A 24,368-nucleotide genomic window follows, 5' to 3' on the forward strand; every position below is an offset into this window, starting at 1 on the left:
TCCGACTTCAGCCAGGTCACGATCTCGCGTTCCGTGAGTTCGAGCCCCGCGTCAGGCTCTGGGCTGATGGCTCAGAGCCTGGAGCCTGTTTCCGACTCTGTGTCTCCCTCTCTCTCTGCCCCTTCCCCGTTCATGCTCTGTCTCTCTCTGTCCCAAAAATAAATAAACGTTGAAAAAAAAAAAAAAATTAAAAAAAAAAAAAAAAAAAAAAAGCAGAGCCAATTCTATACTCCAATTTGGGTCTGTAGGTTTTCACCTTAGTATTCTATCCAAAGACTACTACCGCCTCTATTTTGACTCCAAAAAGACACTAAATAAAACTATTATTTCAAAGAAGTCAAAATATCAAACACATCTTATTTTTTCTTGTAAGTAAGCAAATGGAAATCCAAGAAAGTTAAATGGATTGCCCAGTCAGGCAAAGATTTCTTACATGTGACAATAAAAGTACCACCCATAAAAGAAAAAATTGAAAAATTAAGCCTCATCATGGGAATGCAAGCTGGTGTACCCACTCTGGAAAACAGTAAGGTTCCTCAAAAAACTAAAAATAGAGCTACCCTATGACCCAGCAATTGCACTACTAGGCATTTATCCACGGGATACAGGTGTGCTGTTTTCGAAGGGACACATGCACTCCCATGTTTATAGCAGCACTATCAACAATAGCCAAAGGATGGAAAGATCCTAAATGTCCATCGATGGGTGAATGGATAAAGAAGATGTGGTATATCTATACAATGGAGTATTACTTGGCAATCAAAAAGAATGAAATCTTGCCATTTGCAACTACGTGGATGGAGTTGGAGGGTACTATGCTAAGTGAAATTAGTCAGAGAAAGACAAAAATCAGATGACTTCACTCATATGAGGACTTTAAGAGACAAAACAGATGAACATGAGGGAAGGGAAACAAAAATAATATAAAAACAGGGAGGGGGACAAAACAGAGGAGACTCATAAATATGGAAAACAAACTGAGGGTTGCTGGAGGGGTTGTGGGAAGGGGGATGGGCTAAGTGGATAAGGGGCACTGGGGAATCTACTCCTGAAATCATTGTGGCACTAGATGCTTACTAATTTGGATGTAAATTAAAAAAAATAAATCAATAAATTAAAAAAAATTAAGCCTCATCAAAATTAGGAACTTCTACTTTTCAAAAGACACTATTAAGATAATGACAAGATAAGCAAAAGCTGGGAGAACATATTTATAAAATACATATCTGATAGAGGATATATCCAGAATTTACACAAAACTCTTAAAACTCAGTAACAACAATCCAATAAAAATGGACTGTCCAAAGTCAGAACAAAAGATGTGGCCCAAACCAGAGATCTCTAGCTTTGTTCAGTGTTCATGATTTAAAACCATGGTTCCAGGGCACCTGGGTGGCTCAGTCAGTTAAGTGACCAACTCTTGATTTCAACTACTGATTTTGGCTTAGGTCATGTTCTCACAGTTCATGAGATCAAGCCCGTGTTGTCAGCATGGAGCCTGCTTGGGGTTCTCTCTCTCCCTGTTTCTGTCCCTCTCTCTCTCTCAGAATAAGCATTTAAAAAATAAATAAAAATGAAACCATGGTTCCTTAAAGGTGCCAAAAAGATAACAGGAAAAGAAAATATACTTATGTCATTGCTACACTTGAACTTACTCAGGTTTGTCCTTTTCAAAATTAAGATGTATATCAAGTCTAGGATCACTCCTAACCTCCTCTTGTCTAAAACAAAAACAAAAAACCCTAATAAATAGCAGTCTCAAAGTAAGTAATCCCAAATCATTACATAACAAAAAGTTAAGAAGTGAGAGGTGCCTGGCTGGCTCAGTTGTTGGAGCATGTGACTCTTGATCTGGGTCAGGGTTTTGGGTTCAAGCTCTGCATTGGGTGCAGAGATTACTTAAAATATTAAAAAAAAAAAAAAAAAAAGAATCACTGAGGGGCACCTGACTGGCTCAGTAAGTAGAGCAAGCAACTCTCAATCTTGGGGTTGTGAGTTCGAGCTCCACGTTGGGTATGGAGATTACTTTTTAAAAGGTGAATGAGATTGAAATGATTAAAACAGGAATTACAAAAAGTAAAACCCTTCTTTGGATACCTCAAGCTTACTTGTATTTTCTTAGGCAAACAGTAACAGCAAGCCTCTTAGACAAGAATCAAATTTCTTTTAATAAGAAATTTTCCTTCTCTAAAATGAAAATTTTTTTAACGTCTATATTTTGAGAGTGAAAGAGAACCCACACATCTGCAATGATGTGAGTGGGGGAAGGGCAGAGGGAGAGAGAGAATTCCAAGCAGTGCCTGCTACACAAGGGGCTCAAGCTCACAAATCGTGAGATCATGACCTGAGATGAAACAGAGTCATGACGCTTAACCAACTGAGCCACCCAGGCGCCCCTCTAAAATGAAATTTAAGTAACACAGGGACTTCTTCGCCTAAAAGCATAATCTTTCATAAATGTTTACCCCACGAAGTAAGTTGTTAAAAGAGAATACAGAACTCCAAAACTATAATGAAGGCTTTGCCCCAATCAACCTTTACCTTTCCAGAAAGCCCTACTTTTAACCTTTTATCATCAAACATTTACTAAGGGCCTATACATTGGAGAGAATGGTTCTTGTTGCTTTGCCAACAACAGGAAAGGAGAAGAGCAGTAGACTCAGAAACAGAAAAGATATGGACAGAAGCCTATAAAATAATTAAGACACCAAATCCACACAATCCAATTAAAAAATGGGCAAAGGACTTGAGCAGACATTTCTCCAAAAATATACTAGCAGCTAGTAAGTACATGAAAAGACAATATCATTAATCATTAGAGAAATGAAAATCAAAACTACAAAGAGATACCTATTCACTCATTAGGATGATTATTTAAAAACAAAACAGAAAATAACAAATGTTGGTTTAAGTGTGGAAAACAGGAATTCTTGTGCACTGCCAGTGGGAATTTAAAATGGTATAGCTGCTCTGGAAAACAGTATGGTGGTTCCTCAAAAAATTAAACACAGAATTACCACACGATCCCGGAATTCCATTTCTAGGGATATACCTAAAAATACTGACTCAGAACAGCACCCACATTCATAACATCATTATTCACAATAGCCAAAAGGTGAAAATAAGCTAAATGTCCATCAACAGATGAATGGATAAAATGTGGTACACACATAAAAGGGAATATTAGCCTTAAAAAGGAATGAAATTCTGACACATGCTAACACATGAACCTGAAGACATGCAAAGTGAAACAAGCCAAACATAAAGGACAAATAATGTATGATTCCACTTACATGAGGTTCCTAAAATAGTCAAATTCTATACAGAGACAAAAAGTAGCATAGTGGTTACCAGGGGTTGAGGGAAGGGGAATGGTTGAGTTATTTTTTAATATGCACTGAGTTTCAGTGAGATGATGAAAAACCTCTTGAGGATGCACAATGGTAATAGCTATACAACAAAGTGAATGTACTTAATGTCACTAAACTAAACACTTAAAAATGGTTGGGGCGCCTGGGTGGCTCAGTTGGTTAAGCGCCCAACTTTGGCTCAGGTCATGAACTCACGGTCTGTGGGTTCGAGCCCCGTGTTGGGCTCTGTGCTGACAGCCTGGAGCCTGCTTTGGATTCTGTGTCTCCCTCTCTCTCTGCCCCTCCCCCACTTGTGCTCTCTCTCAAATAAATGTTAAAAAAATTTTTTTGTAAATGCTTAAAATGGTCAATTTTATGTCATGTATATTTTACCACAGTACGAAACAAACAAAAAATAATCAGGACAGATAAGTTCATCATTTTCATTGTTACTCCAGATGAAAATATCAATTTATATGGTAAAATAAACTTACAGGGCTGACTGAACATAAGCACTCCATTGTTTCATTCCCTCCTGAAACACCAGCAAAACAAAATAAAGAAATACAGTAAAAAACCCTCAAGGACAAAGACAAAGGGCAAGGAGATAACAGCAGATAAAAGCAACACTCTAGACAAAGAAAAGCTGTAGTAACTAAGTTCTGCACATTTCAATATATATATTGAATACAGTTTTTAATTAAGACCTGTAGTAAATATCTTTCCTCCAAAAAAAATTTAAGAACAGAAAAAGATAATCTGGGATTTCCTTTTGACTACTGACTTTCCACAGAAACAAATGCAGCTAATCCCTCTCTCGTGTTCCTTGCCTTCCCACTTCCAAAGCTATCTATAATTAAATGAATCACCTGGAAATCCCTTTCAATATTCAGAATAAATGAATTCCAAAAACTAGGTTAGACCATGCTTACAAAAAAAATCTCTTCTCCATAAATGAGACTTAGATTTAGCTCAAATCTATTCACCCTACTGCTGCATCTCTCTGACGGCAGCAACTTTTTGTACTTTTCAGAGGTTCGGTTCAGTACTTTTATTCATCAATGAGGGAAATATTGCTGCATCTCAAGTATTCTTAATACTCAGGCTACATCTAACATACTATTCAGCTTACTTACCAAAAAGCCTACTTAGAATAACTACATTTGGCATTTTAGCCAAGGAATAACTTCCCTGCAACATGTCACAAAAATTTTCATGAGAAACTATAAACAAGCCAAAAGACCTAGTGAAAATAAAATCCTAAAAATCACTTTCTAAAGTTATACAGGATACACATTCCACCTTTCTACAACATTTATCAGTTTCTTTAAACATTCTAGATCATGAATTAATTATCATGTCAAGTTTCTGCAGCAAAATTCTGTATCTTTGCCACGAGCACGCTATTTGTCAGTGTTTCCAAACTTTGGTAAATACAAAAATTCCACGTATAAAGTCTAATGAAACTTAACAGCGGTTAACAAAGATCACCAAAATCCAAAACTAGAAATGTGGTAAGCAGCTAAACTACTTTGTTTCCTCTTTTATCTATTCTACTTGTGCAAGCCAGGAAATCATAAGACTATGTATGTGATCCATCAATAAGGAGAGTGCTGGGGCTGAGAGAGTGATAAAGCAAGATCCATAACATGAAAAAGGAGGGATAATAGTATTATCTTCACGTATCCCAGTTTTTACAAAAGAATGAATAGGGGAAAAGCTTTCACAATTGGCCCTCTTTATCTACTGCAGGGTCCCACTGTCACAGGGTGACCCATATATATGCTTTTGTGTCTTATACAATCTTTTGTCCCTTCCTTTTCATTCCCACTATCACCTACCTCCCTAGCCTCGTCACCTTGCCTCCAGACACTACCAACCCTAGTAAATTCTGCAGACCTCAATATTACCTAATAAATTGCCATAAAATACCATTTTATCCTGTCAGTCAATAGGACTTAAGGTTATCCCAAAACAAGAAGTCTGGTCTTTTAACTTTTCCAAGCTTTCTTATATTACCAGGCCCACATACAGCCTCTTCAAACTAATCTAAACTCCAACTAATCTACTCACTGTACTACTACCATCTGAAGTCCATTCCGGTCTCCATACCTTTGCCCATTCTGAATTCCACTCTTAAATAACTTTCCTCCTCCTCTCTGCCTTAATAATTATTCTGCATACTTCTCATTCAGCCCTAGACTGCTCTGAGGTATTGCATGAACTGTTTTAAAACTTTATGTGGGTAAGGACTTTCTTCCCAGAAGGCAGGGAACATGGGTTATGATGCAAAAAGTCAAGCGCCAGAACAGAGGTTGCAAAGTGGCAACCCATAAGACAAATCCTACCCACAGTGGTGATTTGCTTGGCCCACAGTGTTTATATTATGATTTCGAAAGTTGCCAATGTTAAAAAAGTAAATAAATAAAAGGTTTCTCACAAAACCTAGATTCCCTGCTTCTGTTTAGAAAAAAAAGATATTCAGGCCACACTTGGTCCTGTACTCCCCACTAGGTCAATAGTGAGCCGATACTGAATTACACTTTTTTTAAATGTTTATTTATTTTGAGAGGGAGGGAGAGAGAGAGAGGGCACGCACATGAGCAGAGGAGAGTCAAAGAGACAGGAAGAGAGAGAATCCTAAGCAGCCTTCAGGCTCTGTCAGCACAGAGCCTGGAGTCTGCTTCAGATTCTGTGTCTCCCTGTCTGCCTGCCCCTCCCCTGCTCACACTTTGTCTGTCTCTCTTTCTCTCTCTCTCAAAAATAAACATTTAAAAAAAAAAAAAAAAGTTGGACGCTTAACCAACTGAGCCACCCGAGAGCACCCCATGAATTAATGTATTTTTTATTGGTTAAAATGGTCAATTTTACCTTTAACTTTTTAAAAGGATAAACCAAAGGAGCGCCTGCGTGGCTCAGTTGAGCGTCTGACTTCAGCTCAGGTCATGATCTCCCTGTCCGTGAATTCGAGCCCCGTGTCAGGCTCTGTGCTGACATCTCAGAGCCTGGAGCCCACTTCGGACTCTGTCTCCCTTTCTTTCTGCCCCTCCCCTACTTGCTCTCTGTCTCTCTCTCAAAAATAAGTAAATGTTAAATACATTTTTTAATAAAATAAATAAAAAATTAAAAGGTAAGCCAAAGCTACTTAACAGCTACCTCATTAGAGGAACATGAATTCCCTAGTTCACTTAATCCCGACCTGATCATTATTATTTAAAATGTTCATTTAGCCCTTATAGGCATTTAAATTTACAATGCTCACCCTAGATAAGCTTACTTTATGAATTAATGAATTGAGACAATAATTTTAAGACAAGGTTGGTAGGAATGATAATAACAATAGCAACTAATACTTGAACCAACTATTGTGCAAGCAAAAATACATTATCTTATTTAATCCACACAACCATATATAGTAATATGCTATTACTATTCCCAGTTTACAGATGAGGAACTTGCCCAAAGTCATCCTCCAATGCATGGTAGAGCCAAAATTCAAAACCAAACTCCAGTACACATTGTTAACCCCTACAATATGATTCCTTTCGAGTAGCATCCTCTCCTCTGTGACTAACTGGATTCCCTGCAACAACTAATCAAGGCTAAATTATAGATCTTACTCTTTCTCTGAATGAATGACTAAGAAGCAAACCAAAGTCCACCTAAACATGCCATCCAGATGGCATTTGGATATTTTCCGTATCTTAAAAGAAAAATGTCTCTGTCACTGACAGAAAAAACGTCAGATCCAATAAAATATACATTTTCGCAGAAAGCAAGTATGTTATCAAACATTTCTGGAGTGTGGCAAGCTCAAATATGCATATGAATTCTTAGATTAAAACCATGAAGTGATGATACAGTATAAAACTTCCTGGGACAGAAGGGAAAATTAGGGTAAGCAGTTTCCAGATGTGAAAAAATACTCGAACTTTCTTGAGGGCAGGGACTGCTTTTTTTTTCAGCATGAGTCTCTACAATACACAGCACAGAGCAGCACTTAGCACATATTCAATTATATTAAAGGAAGCAAAAGACTAAAGTTAGTACTTTAAACTGCAATGCAGTGTGATCTTCATTATAGTATTTATCACCTTGCTTTTTATAATAATTACTGGTAAGGAGCACCTGGGTGGCTCAGTCGGTTAAGTGTCTGACTTCGGCTCAGGTCATGATCTCACAATCCTGGGATCCATGTCAGGCTCAGTGCTGGGCTGGGTGTAGAGTCGGCTTGAGATTCCCTCTCTCTCTCCCTTTCTCTCCGCCCCTCCCCTCCATAAATAAATAAACATAAAAAAAAAAAAAAAAAGACTGGGTGAGGCCCCTGGGCGGTTCAGTCTGTTAAGCTTCAGGTCACGATCCTTCAGGTCAGAATCTCGTGGTAGATGGGTCCCTGCTGACAACCCAGAGCCAGGAGCCTGCTTTGGATTCTGTGTCTCCCTCTCTCTCTGCCCCTCCCCTGTTTGCTCTTTCTTTCTCTCCCTCTCAAAAAGAAATAAACGTTAAAAAATAAAAAGAATAGGGGGACCTGGGTGGCTCAGTCAGCTAAGCGTCTGACTTCGGCTCAGGTCATGATCTCACGGTTTGTGGGTTTGAGCGCCATGCTGGGCTCTGCGCTGACAGCTCAGAGCCTGGAGTCTGCTTTGGATTCTGTGTCTCCCTCTCTCTCTGCTCCTCCCCAAATTGTGCTAAGATAAAATAAAAATTTAAAAATTTTTCAATAAAAATAAAAAATTTTTAAAGAAGACTTCCATTTCTTTAAAAAAAAAAAAAAGATATTTCTAAGGCCTATCTTATATTGTGATATCAAGAAAGCCCTAAAAAATTAGTGAGTCAGCCCATGAAACACAAAATATAATCAAAGAGTGAGCTAGAAGAAAACTGAGAGATCATCATGTTCGATACCTTTAATAGACAAGTGAGGTAGCGGAGGCCCAGGGATTTAAGTGAATTGCCCAAGACTACAGAACTAAGTAACAAGTAATACCAAGGATAGAACCCAGGTCTCCTGAATGTTGCCCTAGTTTTCTTTCCACAAAGAACTATTCTGTGAGCTCAGGATGCAGTGGATACTTTTGGAAATATTTTAAAGATACTTGGTATGGAGAATGATCTTTCCCAACACATAACTTTTTGTGAGGTATTACATCACCATTAAAGAAATGAAAGCTGCCTTGTTCCTTTGCTGCAGATAACACCATCTCCTCCCCCCCCTTTTTTTTCGCTCTATGTATTTTTCATTTTCATGTATTTCCTTTCATTATTTTTGAGAATTCTTACCATGTCTTGTTTATCTACTTTCCCTCTTAGCCACTTCCTTTCCTACTATCTTTCACAAAGCTCCCCCTATCTCCTTCCTTTCTCTCCATAATTATAAAAAAGAACAGAGTAAGCACACATTTTTTAATAGCAATGGCCATGGACACCATAACAAGCAAATCATAGTCTTGGTCTGTAAGCATTTACAGGACAATCAACAAAAATATAAATCAACACAAAGGGTCACACAGAGGTATGAATAAACACTGATGTTTATGGTGAAGAAAGGAATCTAAGTATGGATAGGACATTTATATGAAGAGAAGTGGTAATGATAACAAAGAGCCGCAAGGTTAGAGTGAGGCAAGTGAAAGGGACAACTCTTTGTCCTATTCAGCTTTCTCACCTACCAATTCATTAGTTCTACTTCATTCACTCCTTATTCTCTTCCTGTTTGACTGTTATCATGCTCTACTTTTCTTTCTTATCCAGTAGTCTTCCTTTTCTCTCTCCTGATCCTTTAAAGTGAATTTGTCCTGTTCTCATGTTTTCCTTCTCAGTATTACTGCCAATTACTGTCCTTGTAGACTCAGGTAATGTCTTAAGTTGTAAATTCATTTTTTTCTAAAGCTTTAACTTGTATTATTTTATTTGAGCCTCACAACAATGTCAGAAAGGCAGGTAGAAATCAATACATCTATTTCACAGATATATAAACTGAGTCCAGGCAAGATTAAATAACTTGTCAAAAGTCAGTTTGTCAGTGGCAGAATCAAATCAGAACCCCAGACCTTTTCTTTCCAAGTCCTCTAATCTTTTTCCGCTTCATCATGTTGCCTTCTTTTTACTTACACTTTTTAACTGTACACCTGCACATATCTGGACAAGAATACGCAGAATAAATGTTTATAAAACAGCGCTAAGTGGGAAAAGTATATGTTCAAGAAAACTAGAAAAACAGAGAAGTCAAGGACGCCTGGTTTGGCTCATTCGGTTAAATGTCCAACTCTTGATTTCTGCTCAGGTCATAATCTGACATCATGGTCATGAGATCAAGCCCCACAGTACACTCAGTGCAGAGCTTGGAGTAGGCCTGGGATTCTCTCTCTCCCTCTCTCTCTACCCTTCCCCCGCAAATTCATTCTCTCTCTCTCAAATAAATAAACTTAAAAAAGAAAAAAAAAGTCAGAGCACCTAAAGTAAGGGCAAAGTGTGGCTCACAGGCTAATGCTTACAGAGGAGACTCGGTTTCAGATCCAAGTGGAAACTGCCTATTTCTTCAACATCCTCTTTCTCCTACCTCCCTCCCCACAGCAGTTATATGACCAGAGCTCACCCTCTGCACCATTCCTGCCCCCCAATCTCTTTCACAGGCCTGCCACCATACCTGAAGTTCTCACAGCTGGAGTCACTTCTTTGGGTTAAGGCGTTGTCTCCAGAAGGCCACTGTTAAATGCATGTTACCTGAGAGGGGAAGGAGGGTCCATTAACACGTTATTCCTATGGTTAAACATATCAGATTAGCAATGACCTTGGGAACCTGACAACACAATGTCTTTTTAAGTTTCATGGAAAAGGGGTACCTGGCTGGCTCATTTGGTAGAGCATGTGACTCTTAATCTTGGGGTCATGAGTTCATGCCCTAAGTTGGGCACAGAGATTACTTGAAAAAAATAATAAAAGTTTCATGGGATAGATCATTGGGGGAGGGGGGATAGATAGTTTTTGATAGGGCAGGCAGGATAAAGTGAGTCAAGGGGAAAAGGACCCAAACATAGTATGGGGATGAAGTCCACCTGGCTATGATGTCTACATGACAAAATGAGGATGGCAATATAAGCATATACTCTAACTATTGGGGTCACTGTAAGGATGATCCCTGCACCTTGGAAGGCTCCTAGGGATAGTAAAAGAAAAAGCACTTCAAGGATCAGAGTATAGTCAGTTCTGAATGCAAAAGAACTGAAGTGGCAGCACTTTTCCAAATACAGAGCACTGCTAAACAGAAGGAAGAACAGCTCCTAGTTAATGACTACTAGTTGTGAGGCTAGTTTCCAACCCAGTATTTTTAGCTGAGGGCCGATCTACTAACCAGATAATGCTGTAATTCAATTCTGCAAACCCCCCACCTGCTAATTTATATTGACTCAAAACTAGCTTCATGTACAGCTACAAAAACCAACATGCCTTTACTAAGCGCTTATTATGAGCCTAGAATTTGGCGAAATGCTGTAAGTATGAAAGGAAAGAAAAGAAAGAAAAGAAAGAAAGAAAGAAAGAAAGAAAGAAAGAAAGAAAGAAAGAAAAAGAAAAAAGAAAGTCAGTCAGTTATATACTTTTGCCTTAACTCACATAAAGGAAACCAATCCCCAAACCTAAAACTGAGAGAATGGTGAGAAACAAGGAAGTGAAAAAAAAAAAACAGAAAACAAAAAAACCACAAACAGGTGACTACTTCCTATCAGTACTAACAACAAATGTCTTAAGTCAGAATAAATACAACAAAATTTACTTCTAGGCCAAAGTTCCTTGTCAAACTCTTACCTAAACAGTCAAGAGGCACAGGCTAGAAATACCCTTTTTCTTTTGGTCTGATACCAAAAACTCTTTAGCAGCACACATTCATCTTGATAACACTGGAGAATAACAAACTAAGAGTTACAAAACTCAGTTCTACTTCTACCTCTAACTCTTAACTACTTTTAGGTAAATTATTTAACCTGTTTTGGATTTTTTTTTAAACAGAAAACTAATAGGTTGAACTAGTCTAAGGATGGCATATACCTGGCACATACATCTCCCACTAGATAACTGTGTCCACAGGAAGCATCACTAATCAATCATAACTCACTTTCCCAGAGAATACATATGACCCAAATCCTTCTCAATACCATGCTTCTGGCAGCTATTTCAAAGTTTGGTTGGTCCATAAACCAAAATATATTTGCCACCATGGACTAAATAGTCCCTGCAATCTCTTCCAACTCTAAAATTCTTATACCAAGTTTCTGAGTGTGAGAGAAAAACACTTCAAACAATCTTAGATCAATAGTGTTGATAGTCATAAATTTCAGTCTAATCTCCAAGCTCCCCTCCAAACTGCACCCAATCTGGTTCTAACTTTTCAAAAGTGCAAATGAACAATACATTCTCATACCATTAATATATATAACTTGGCAATGTTATTCAGATTTGCTAATGGGTTCTTTATACAGAACAAGAGTCTTTTACCCAGTCTGGCCCTAAAAATTCCTCATCCAAAAATATGGCAACAATAATGCATTAGTAAATAACTAAATCCAATCCCTTGATCATCCCCACAGCCTCCCTCCAAAATCAAGCCTTTTCACCTCTCAGCTAGACTTCTGCAATAGCCATTTTCCATCCTTTTACTCTCATTACCAGAGCAATCTTTCTACAACACACGTACTGAGATCACTTTCCCGTTTAAAATCTGAATCCACTGCTAACATAAGATTCGAGTTTTTTAGCGTCATGCTTAGAACTTTTCATATGGTTACCTCCTTTTACCTTTCTGACCTCATGTCCCACAATGCTCTCCTTCCCCATCCCACTCCCTGAACCCTTTTTCTCCTACAATCTTCTGCATTTACACACAGCATTGTGTTTCCACTGTCCTATCCGTCCTTTTCCCCACCCTTATCACACTCCTATTCATCATCTAAGACCCAATAGGACCAGGAGCAGTTCCCGTGACCTCCTGTGACCTCCTCGGCCAACCCCAGACAGAACTGGTCACCTCCTCTTCGGTCTCAAAGCTTTTTGAGAATTTCTTGGTAGGTCCACAGTACCGTTTGCCTCAGTGGTTCCCAAGATCAATGGAATTTCCTGAGGCATGTTTTAAAAAAAAAAAAATTCTTCAGGGCCAAAGCAGACCTACTAAATCAATCTCAGGAAAGGAGATCCTGGAATTTCTATTCTAATGGGCAAATTTGGGAACTACTGGTTTGTTTGTCTCTTCCAATAGATGAAAAGAATTTTTTAAAAAGAATTTAGAAATGATTCCCTCTAGAATACTGTGAAAAAGTATTTTGCGCTTGTTTTTTATTTCATATCCTTTCTGACTTGATTCACATACTGAACATGAAGGAATTATTTTTGGACTCACACCCAAAAAACTTACATTCTCTGTTTAAAAAAAGCAGTTGAATTTCCACCTTCATTTCTAATCTTAAGAATGAAGTAACTGTACCTCGAGTACATCTATGAATACACAGTGCAGGCTCTCAGCAATCTGCCATGAGAACTTTATTTCAACTGAGAAATCCTTAGCCGATTTTGAAGGTAGAAATACACTGCCTTTACACTTGCTTAAAATCGAATTATATTAGTAATAGATATGGGAGACCCTAACTAAGTGCAATGATAAGTGGCTGGCACCAGTGCCTCATGAATTTTCAAAGAAAAAAAAAAATCCCACTCTTCTTCCTCAACACTCACTCCCAAAAAAGGTATACTGAAGCTGTAGAACCATGGCAGAAAACGTAACAAGATTAAGATACGCATACAACCAACAAACTAGTTGAGCTGTTACTGGGACGTGAATTTCGGGTGGTTTGCACGTTCACCTTGTTACACCTCTTTAGGCCCAAAGTCTACCTTCAGCGCACAAACCCTGTGTTTCTCTTTAAGTCGTGGCCCTGGACTGCGTCTGAAAACTTGAGTTCCCCGCTTAGTTCCCCCTAAGTCACGTCCTCCTCACGTTTCGACCTTTAGAATACGTTCACAGCTACTTTTTTCTTTTCTCTGCTAAAGAAAAGGACACTCAAGGGGGAGGGCACTGACAGCTCCCACGTCTGCAAAACTCGACGCCGGGAGGTGCCGGACGGGGCAGCGGGCGCCGAAAAGGGCGCCCGGGCCGGGACCACCACGATGGGGGACAATGGAGGGAGGAGGGGAGTGGAAGAAAGAGGAGGCAGCCGCTATGCTGGGCCCGCCTCGCGACTGGGGGCTCCAAAAAGTCTCGGTAAGGCCAGCCGAGCGTCAGGTGGGCCCGGCCGCCGCCCCTCACAGGGCCACGTCGGCCGGAGCGGCCGCTGCCGCCGGGCCCGAGCGTAGGCCGGGCCGCGGGAGAGTGGCCCCCGGCGGGACTGAGGGGCGCGGGGCCGGACCCTGCTGGCGCCCGCCACGGCCCAGCCCTCTCACGACTTGACGCCAGCAAGGCGAGGGGCTCCCCCACGCCGCCGGCCAGACAGTGGCTCCTCCGCGCCTCCGGCCAACCCACCCCTCGGCCACTAGCCCGAGCTCCCCGCGCCCCCCACGGGCACCGGCTCCGTGAGAGCAGTGGCGGCTCTAAGGACCCCACCCGCGCGCCCGCACTCCTTCACCCCTGGTTCTCCTCGGACACTCTCATGCGGGCTACCCCCTCTACCCACAACTGCCCCCAGTCCGCCCGCGGGTGTTTACCGGGACTCGGGGCGGCGACGACTCCTCAGTCCCTCGACTAAGATGGCAGCCGGTCCCGAGCCCCGATCACAGCGACTAGAGCGAGTTGGCGGCCAACGCGCAGGCGCTCCGGCTCGGCAGGGATGTGGACCACAGGCCCCAGAAGGCCTTGCGCACCGGCCAGAAGGGTTGGCAGGAGCTGCGGAGTGCAGCTACATCGGAGTTTGCTCGCCTTTAGATGGGAGGGACTCTGGGATTGCTCCCAACCGCTCTAGGCGTTTTTTTGGTTTTTGTTTTTGTTTTTTTTTTTTAAAGCACCCTCCTTCCCCCAACCGCTAAAGATTGTAGCTGTGATTTCCAAACGCCAGTGTATATCAGAATCACCTGAAGTGCTTGTTGAAACTTTGGGGTCCCACCCCCAAAGTTTCTCTTTCAGCAGATCTGGGATGGGATCTAATTACTTGCATTTCTAACTCTGGTGTGCTACTGGTGGGGAATCACACTTTGAAAAACACTGCATTGGGGCGCCTGGGTGACGCAGTCGGTTGGGCGGCCGACTTCGGCCAGGTCACGATCTCGCGGTCCGTGAGTTCGAGCCCCGCGTCGGGCTCTGGGCTGATGGCTCGGAGCCTGGAGCCTGTTTCCGATTCTGTGTCTCCCTCTCTCTCTGCCCCTCCCCCGTTCATGCTCTGTCTCTCTCTGTCCCAAAAATAAATAAAAATGTTGAAAAAAAAAAATTTTTGAAAAACACTGCATTATAGTTTAGTTCTTAAGAAAGTACACTGGGGAGTTACACTGATTGAGTTTAAATCCTCCTTTTAACAGGGTGAGCTTAAGGATGATGAAAACATGTTACGGGTAAGTGATGCCAACGTGGCAGGTGTTCTAAGAGCTGACCAATAAGCATCTTTAAACCTTCTAACAAATCTTTGAAGAAAGTACATTATTCTCACTTTACAGATGCATAAACCAAGTCACAAGCTGGGTACCAACCCAGGCAGTCTAGCTTCAGAGTCCATCCGCTTAACTTCTTCATGAGTTTGTGAGAATTAAAAGGCTGTGCAAGTAGATTCAGAGACCCAGCTAAGTGCTTAGTAATTAGTGACCTTCGCTATTATTGTTTAGCCTATTTCCTTCTAATGAAGATATTTTACCATCTGGAAAGTCACTTTTGTTTCTCAAAGTGTGTTCAAATCTTTATGTCAGTGTCTCCTGCAATGGACTTAGGAGAGCTTGTTAATGGTACAGATTCCGGGACCCTACCCCATTTAGAATCTCCAGGGCAGTGGTTCTCAAACTTTAGTGCCCATCAGAATCACTTGAAGGATTTGTTAAACCATAGATTGCAGGGCCCCACCCCCAGAATTTCTGGTTCAGTAAGTCTGGGGTCAGGCCTGAGAATATGCATTTTTTAATTTTAGTTTATTTATGTATTTTGAGAAAGAGAAAGTGAACAGGGAAGAGGCAGAGAAAAAGTGAGAGAATCCCAAGCAGGCTCCCCACTGTCAGTGCAGAGCCAGATGTGAGCTCGAACTCACAAACTGTGAGATCATGACCTGAACTGAAACCAAGAGTCAGGCATTTAACCCACTGAGCCACCCAGGCATCTGAGAATTTGCATTTTTAACCACAGACCACACTTGAAGAATCACTGCTGTAGGACAGTGTTTTTCAACCTTTTTTAAATTATCATCTCTCTAAGGAATATTTTTAGACATTTTCCCCTAATGATCCCCATGAAATTTCAGTATCACAAATATACTGTATATCTATTAATGTATCATATGTATACATGTGCTTTTACATAAGCAAGCAAAAAAATCTTCCTACCCACAACCAATTTTTGTCATATTAAGAATGTATGCTCTGGGGAATGTGAATTTTTAAACTAGTGCCCCAGGTGATTCTTAACACTAGACAAGTTTGAGAAAGCTAGTGTCCCTTTAAGGTCTGAGATTTTTCTATGGCCACTATGCAGAGAAGGAAATGAGTCTCAAGGAAATTAGATGACTGGTCCAAGATCACTCCATAGAGAACCAGGGATCCAATCAAAGTCCTCTCGCTCCAGATTCTGTCTTCATCTACAATTTTTAAAAGTATATAATGTTAGGCAAAACTAATCTGTGGTGTTTGAAGTCAGGATTATCCTTTGAGGAGAGGTAGCACCAGGAAGGAGACACAAGGGGGCTTCTCCAAGTTGGTAATAATGTTCTGTCTCTTGATCTAGGTGCTGGTTACACAAGTGTGCTCACTTTGTGAAAATTCACTGAGCTGTACACTTTTGGTTTGTGTATTTTTCTGTGTTTATATTGTATATCAATAAAAGTTTACTTAAAGCAAATGTGCTTTAAATATGTATTCTTTTTTTCCCCAAAAATGCCTCTTTCTACTATACACCAAAGATTCTCCAACTTCAGGGTACATCAGAATCACCTGGAGGGCTTATTAAAACTCAGATTGCCAGGTATCAGCCCCAGAATTTCTGAGTCAGAAAGTTCTATTATCTAACCCAAGAATTTGTATTTTTAACAAGTTTCCCGGTGATATTGATGCCCAGGGATCACACTTTGAGAACCAGTGGACTATGCTATCCTATCTTGCTAATGCCAACAGGGTGGATTAGCTCTGATCTAGAAGCCGGTTCCTAGCAGTAGTTAGTAATTTAGGCTTTTTCAAAGGCATATGGAACAAGAATCTAGTCCTGACTATCAACAATTTATGTTAGAGGTCTTAGGCAAGTCCTTTAACCTCAGTGTCCAAATCTCTAAATGGAAATAATAGATCCTACCTCCTAAGATGTTGTGAAGATTCTGGGAAATCTACAGTAGGTAGTTGGTGATTCTCCAAGAAGGAGCTGATTTGGTGAGGGCAGAAAATCCCAGTCTGGCCATTTCCTCATCTTGCATGCCATGTGGCTCTTGTTCCCAGGTTCCCTGATCCAGAAATCAGTCTAGACCTGGTCAGAATGCAGACCCTGTGGTTGATAAAGCCTTGAACCACCTACACCCTCCTTCTGCCTTGGACACCCAGGTCAGCCTGGGACAAAACTCAACCATGCTGGGGTAGGGGTAGGAAGCCTGGAGGAGGTCGCTACCAGCAAGGGAAGGAGTTTCCAGGCCTCTGGGGAAAGAAGGAGGGGAGGAAGCAGGATGCAGAGCTGGAAGGAGTGGGAAGAGAAACCCCAGCAGCCCACATGCAGCCTGTCATTTACTGGCTTTCCCTACAGAACACTGAGTCATGTTGCTGTCCCCCTCTTCCCTGAAGCCACTCTGCATTCAACTGCCAAAGGCAGGAGAAGACTTGAAAAGTGGCAGAGCTGTGCGTTGAAGAGAAGACACTAGGTGAAGCCTCTGTGAGCCTGAGATCTGGATCCACTTAAGACTTCATGGCTCCCTCATTTGCCCTCTTTAAAAATGTCTCCTCATAGCCCCTGGCTGCCTCAGTCAGTAGATCATGTGCCTCTTGATCTGGGGGTTGTAAGATCGAGTCCCATGTTGGGTGTAGCAATTACTTAAAAATAAAATCTTTAGGGGTTGGCTCAGTCAGTCTTCTGAGTGTGTGACTCTTGATCTTGGGGTCATGAGTTTGAGCCCCATGTTGGGGGTAGAGATTTTTTAAATAAATATTAAAATTAATTAATTAATTAGTTAATTAATTAATAAGGGTGCCTAGGTGGCTCAATCAGTAAGCATCTGACTTCAGCTCAGGTCATGATCTCAGGGTTCGTGATTTCAAGCCCCACATCTGTTGAGCTTGAGCCCTGCTTCAGGTAAGCCCTGCTTCTCTCTCTCTCATTCTCTCTCTCTCTTTCTGCCCCTCACTCACTTGTGTTCTCTCTCTCTCTCTCTCTCTCAAAATTAAATAAGTAAAATCTTTAAAAAAAAAAGGCTGTTTCCTCATCTGCAAAATGAGGTACACTAGTTCTGTCCCTAGTCACCTTAGTCACTTCCTCCCAAGTAGGGTTGCCAGATTTAGAAAATAAAAAGTTAGGATGCTCAATTAAATTTGAATTTCAGATAAACAGCGAGTAACTTTTTAGCATTAATATATGACAAATATTGGTTGTAACATAGTTATGCTAAAATTATTTTCATTGTCTAAAATTCAAATTTGGGGTGCCTGGGTGGATGCTCAGTTGGTTGAGTTTGATATTGGCTCAGGTCATGAGCTCACAGTTTGTGGGATTGAGACCTGTATCAGGCTCTGTGCTGACAGCATGGAGCCTGCTTGGGATCCTCTCTCTCTGCCCTTCCCCCGCTTGCATTCACCTGTGCGCACACATGCCCACAGTAGCTCTCTCTCAAAATAAGTGAACTTTAAAATAAAATAAAATTCAGATTTTACTGGACATCTCCATTTTATCTGGAAACGCCTATTCCCAGGGCCTTATACACTTTCTCCATTAGAGGTAGTAAACTTAAATTCCTCTAAGGGCCAGTAAGGTAAGATGAAAAATAACAGCCAATGTTTACTTTCTACATTGTAATTACCAAATGGAGTCCCAAGTGTTTTACATGCACTGTCTCACTGAATACTCCCAGCAACCTAGGTTGGGTGCTCAGTTTCCAAATCTATAAAATGGGAGTAGTAACATACCCTATCTTGTGGGTCATTATGAGGATTAAATGAGTAATGAGTATGTAAAACACCTGGAACAGTGCCAAGCAGGCACATAGCAAGCACTCAATAAGCAATAGCTATTTTTTCCATTATGGAGACTGGGAAACTGAGTCTCAAGGACACAAAGTAACCAGCACATGGTCACACATCTAGCAAGTAGCAGAGCCAGGATTTGAAGTCAAGCCTACAACACTGGCAACCAGTTTAAAGTGTTTAAAACTTTGTGTGTTCCATCAACAAGAAAATGGATAAACTGCGTTTAGACATTCATGGCAATGGAATACTACTAGGGAATTAAAGAATTACACAAAATAGATGTCTCAGACATCATGCAAAAAGAAAGAAGCCTTATATAAGAGTGTACAATTTATAATTCTATTTGTACAATATTCTAGAATAGGTAAAACCTGATCAATGGTGAAAAAAATCACAATAGTGGTTGCTTCTGGCAGGAGGGAATTTTTGGAGGTGTTGAAAATGTTCTCTCAGTACCTTGTTAGGGGTGTGGATTCCACGGTTGTATGCATTTGTCACAATTTAGTAGATGGTATACTTGAGATCTATGCATATCACTGTATGTAAAATTAACCTAAAAACAAAGGCAAATATTGAGCTCTAACAATAGGCATGTTGAAATGTGTAGAGGTAGAATGAACTCTGCAGCTTCTTTGAATCGCATCAAAGAGTAAGATAGATGGATGGAGGGCTAGATGAATAAATAAATACAAGACAAAGCAAATATAGCAAGCTGTTAACAACCATAGAATCTAGGTGGTGGATAGATGGATGTTCACTGCACAATTCGTTCAACTGTTCTATATGTTTGAAAATTTTCATAATAGGAGCATCTGGGTGGCTCAGTCGGTTAAAAATGCCTGACTCTTGATCTCAGCTCAGGTCATGATCTCACAGTTTGTGAATTCAAGCCCAGCGTCAGGCTCTGTGTTGGCAGAGTGGAGCCTGCTTGGGGTTCTGTCTCTCCCTCTTTCTACACCTCCCCACCCCTTGCTCTCTCTTCAAAATAAATAAACTTAAAAACAAAAAGGAAAATTTTCATAATAAAATGGTGGGTGGGGGGAAATTCTGTACAAACAAAGTGCAGTCCACCTTCAGGGCTAGATTTGTAACCCTTGATTCATTCCCAGGCATCTCCATCTCCCACTTGTTCCTCTTTTTTTTTTTTTTTTTTTTCTTTCTTACATAGGCTCCATGTCCAATTTGGAGCTTGAACTCACGACCCTGAGATCAAGAGTCACATGCTCTACTGACTGAGCCAGCCAGGCAGCCCTGTTTGTTTCTTTTGAACTACAAACTGGCATGATTTTATTTCCAAAATTCCTCTCTCATCACTTCTATACCAATATTCCTCTTAATTGTGTTCCAGTCCCCTCCCTACTATTTACTTGCTGTATTTCTTGGGATCTCTGGGCCTCTGCTGACATCTGAAAACTGGGGTCACATGTCTATTTTATCAAAAGGCAGCAGACTGGACCATTTAATCTCTCTTCCCAACCATAAATTCTTCAAGGACAAAGCCATGGTCTTATCCATCCCTGTATTTCCTCTGGCATATAATAACATCTTAAGGATGCTCAGGAACTGCTTGGAAGAAAATTAATTTGTAAATTGTGAAAGGAGACAGAGACATACTGAGTGCCCACTGTGTGTCCTGAACTAGATATGCCAATATTGATCCCCAATGAGGTAGAAGGCATTGTGATTACTAATTTTATAGAGGTGGAAACAGAGGTCAGAATGCATACAGAATGCAAGAAACAGACCTGATATTTCAACCTAGGACTGTGTCTTTCATCTACTTGACAACTGTCTCATCTTGAATCAGTGTAAAAAAGAGACTCTGTGCTTCTCTGTCCTTCAGATTTTCCATACTGAATATAGAAGTGGAGAAAAAGTTATAAAAATAAATGCCCATAAGGAGCTCCAAGCACCTCCTCCTGCAATTTTGGGAGAACTGACATTCAGATGAGTGATTGCAGGACTAAAGAACAACATTGGGTAATAAACAGCATGTCAGAGCTTCTACTCCTATTTATTATCCCCAGTTCTCTCTTTTCTTGTTCTCCTCCTAGTAAAGCCCTACTGACCTATGTCTACAGATTGCAGATCAGAATTATTTCTTGCCTATAGTACTCACTAGAAATGTCTATCTTAAACCAGAAGTTATATCTTTTTCAAAAAATTAAAGTCATGCATACAATTCCTCAGGCAAAGATAGAGTCAGGCAACAAGCATCCAGGTCACCTTATGCAAGCTGGAAAGTATCAGACCAGAAACAATCCTGGGAATGTTAGAACTCAGCCTTCGTTGATGCAAACTTCTGGCAAAGGTTGCAATTAGATATATGGGGAGTGTGACTGTTTTCAGTCCTTGAGAACCTTCTAAAGTTGGAGGAAAGGAAGGGAGGTCCCACAGGTCCAGTCACCCGTGTTTCGTGGTAATATACGGTAATATATGCTGAAACAATATATAGCTAATACATTGAGCTAATATATTTCACAATAGTGCTTAGGATGTGGCTGAAGTAGAAATTTAGCAAAGTAAAGCTATGAGATGCTATGCTTTCTTTTTTTTAAGTTCATTTATTTATTTTGAAAGGAAGAGTGAGTGTGAAGGAGGGGCAGAGAGAGAGAATCCCAAGCAGGCTCTGCACCAATTTGGGGCTCGAACTCACAAACCGTGAGATCATGACCTGAGCCAAAATCAAGAGTCAGATGCTTAACTGACTGAGCCACCCAGGTGCCCTGAGTTGCTATGTTTTCATTATTAGACTTGCTTATAAAAAAAAAGTTTGATATCTCAGTTGTGATAGCAAGGGTGTGAGAAAACAGCCATGTTCATTGCTGGTTAGCATGATGCCAGTTGTGTTTTAGGAAGACAATTTGACCATATCTATAGAAATTAAAAATACATATGTCAGGATATCCATATGTAAAAAGATGAACTTATACCCCTATTTTACACCATACACAAAAAATAACTCAAATGGATCAGAAACCTAAAAAGAAGAGTCAAACAATAAGACTCTTAGAAGACACTGGAGAAAAATCTTCCAGATCTTGGGTTAGGAAAACATTTCTTAGATATGACACAACAACACTTATCTATGCAAAATTTTTGATATACTAGACCATCAAAATTCAAAATTTTTGTTTCAAAAGGCACCATTAATGAATTATTCAATTTTATTTTTTTTACTATTATTATTTTTAATGTTTATTTATTTTTGAGACAGAGAGAGACAGAGCATGAATGGGGAAGGGTCAGAGAGAGAGGGAGACACAGAATCTGAAGCAGGCTCCAGGCTCTGGGCTGTCAGCACAAAACCCGACACGGGGCTCGAACCCACGAACTGTGAGATCATGACCTGAGACGAAGTCGGACGCTTAACGGACTGAGCCACCCAGGCGCCCCTCAATTTTATTTTTTTAAGATTAATTGATTGGGGCACCTGGGTGGCTCAGTCGGTTAAGCGTCCGACTTCAGCTCAGGTCATGATCTCACGGTCCGTGGGTTCGACCCCCGCATTGGGCTCTGTGCTGTCAGCTCAGAGCCTGGAGCTTGCTTCAGATTCTACGTCTCCTTCTCTTTGCCCCTCCCCCACTCACGCTCTTTCTCTATCAAAAATGAATAAACGTTAAAAAAATTCAAAAAAAATTAATTGATTGATTGACTGATACATGTAATCTCTACACCCAACATGGAGCTTGAGCTCATGACCCCAAGATCAAGAGTTGTATGCTCTTCCAACTGCACCAACCAAGCATCTTGTTTAATGTTAAATGGGTGATTTTATGTTTTGTGAATTTTGCCTCAATAAATTTTTTTAAAGATACCATTAAAAAACATTAAAAATTTTTTTAATTAAAAAAAGACTGGGCGGGGGGGTGTGTGCACCTGGGTGGCTCAGTTGGTTAAGTGCCTAACTTTGGCTCAGGTCATGATCTGCAGTTCGTGGGTTTGAGCCCTGCATTGGGCTCTTTGCTGACAGCTCAGAGCCTGGAGCCTGCTTTGGATTCTGTATCTCCTTCTCTCTCTGCCCTTTACCTGCTCACACTATGCGTGTATCTCTCTCAAAGATGAATAAACATTAAAAAAAAAATTATTTTTCAAAGATACCGTTAAGAAAATGAAAGATAGGGGTTCCTGGCTGGCTCAGTCGGTAGAGTGTGTGACTCAAGATCTCAGGATCATGAATTCAAGCCCCACATCAGGTGTGGAGCCTACTCAAAAAAATAAAAATAACGGGTGCCTGGGTGGCTCAGTCAGTAGACTGTGCGACTCTTGATCTCGGGGTTGGGGGTTCTAGCCCACGTTGGATGTAGAGATTACTTTAAAAAATTAAATCTTAAAAAAAATTAATGAAATAGAAGTGCCTGGATGGCTTCGGCGGTTAAGTGTCTGACTTCGGCTCAGGTCATAATCTCATGGTTCTTGAGTTCGAGCCCTGCATCAGGCTCTCTGCTGTCAGTACAGATCCCACTTCAGATCCTCTCTTCTCCTCTCTCTCTGTACCTCCCCTACTCATGCTCTCTCTCTCTCAAAAAAAAAATTATAAAAATAGGTCAACACTCTCTTTAAAAAAAAGAAAAAAGAAAAGAAAAAATGAAAGATAAGCTACAGACTGGGAGTAAATATTTCTCAGAATACATAAATAATAAAGGATTTGTATCCAGAATATACAAAGAACTCTCAAAACTCAATAATAAGAAGATAAACAACCCCATTAAAAAATGAGCATTTTAGGGGGTGCCTGGGTAGCTCAGTTGCTTGAGAGTCAGACTTTGGCTCAGGTCACGATCTCTCCGTTTGTGAGTTTGAGCCTTGCATCAGGCTTCCTGCTGTCAGCGCAGAGTCCACTTTGGATCCTCTCTCTCTCTCTCTCTCTCTTTCTCAAAAATAAATAAAACATTTTTTAAAATGAGCATTTTTACCAGTTCACCAAAGAAGCTACAGGATTGACTAATAAGCACATGAAAAGATTCTCAACATCATTAGTCATTAGTGAAATGCAAATTAAAACCACAATGACATGCCATTTTACACCCACTAGAATGGTTATAAGAATAATAAGAATAATAATAATAATGAAAAAACAAACCATGACAAACAGTGGCAAGAATGTGGAGAAACAGGAAGTCTCATGCATTGCTGGTAGGGATGTAAAATGGTACAGACACTTTGGAAAACAGTTTCTTAGTTTCTTAAAAAGTTAAATATAAATTTATCACATGACCCAACAATTCCACTTCTAGGTATCTACCCAAGAAAAATGAAAATATATGAACACCAGTGACTTGCATGTAAATGTTCACAGGAGCATTATTCATAATAGCTAAAAAGTGAAAATAAAAAGAAACAATTCAAATGTCCATTAATCGGTGAATGAATAAAAAAAAATGTTATAGCCATACAATGGAACACTATTCAGTCATAAAAAGGAATAAGTTATTGATACATGCCATGCTATGTCATGAATGAACCTCAAAACATTAAGCTAAATGAAAAACCCTGCACACAGGAGGTCACATCTTATACGCCTCCATGGTAAGTACATGAAATGTCCAGAAAAAAGCAAATCTATAGAAACAGAGAGCACGGGGCGCCTGGGTGGCGCAGTCGGTTAAGCGTCCGACTTCAGCCAGGTCACGATCTCGCGGTCCGTGAGTTCGAGCCCCGCGTCAGGCTCTGGGCTGATGGCTCGGAGCCTGGAGC

The 24,368-nt window shown here is 40.6% G+C and overlaps 1 protein-coding gene across 2 annotated transcripts in view; it reads right to left on the reverse strand.

Moving 5' to 3' along the window:
• Window positions 1–14,132, reverse strand: part of ITCH (itchy E3 ubiquitin protein ligase) — a 144,712-nt gene extending 130,580 nt beyond the window's left edge. The window contains exons 1-2 of one of the 2 annotated variants that reach the window (XM_030309756.2): window positions 14,037–14,132; window positions 9,997–10,073 (exon numbers count right to left, since the gene is read on the reverse strand). The gene's annotated coding sequence lies outside the window, so the exon portion shown is untranslated. The remainder of the gene's footprint in view (window positions 1–9,996; window positions 10,074–14,036) is intronic. The other variant, XM_030309757.1, reaches the window with a different exon arrangement.
• Window positions 14,133–24,368: the final 10,236 nt, after the last annotated feature.

The sequence above is a fragment of the Lynx canadensis genome, chromosome A3 (assembly GCF_007474595.2).
Source record: "Lynx canadensis isolate LIC74 chromosome A3, mLynCan4.pri.v2, whole genome shotgun sequence".
Classification (NCBI taxonomy): Eukaryota; Metazoa; Chordata; class Mammalia; order Carnivora; family Felidae; genus Lynx; species Lynx canadensis.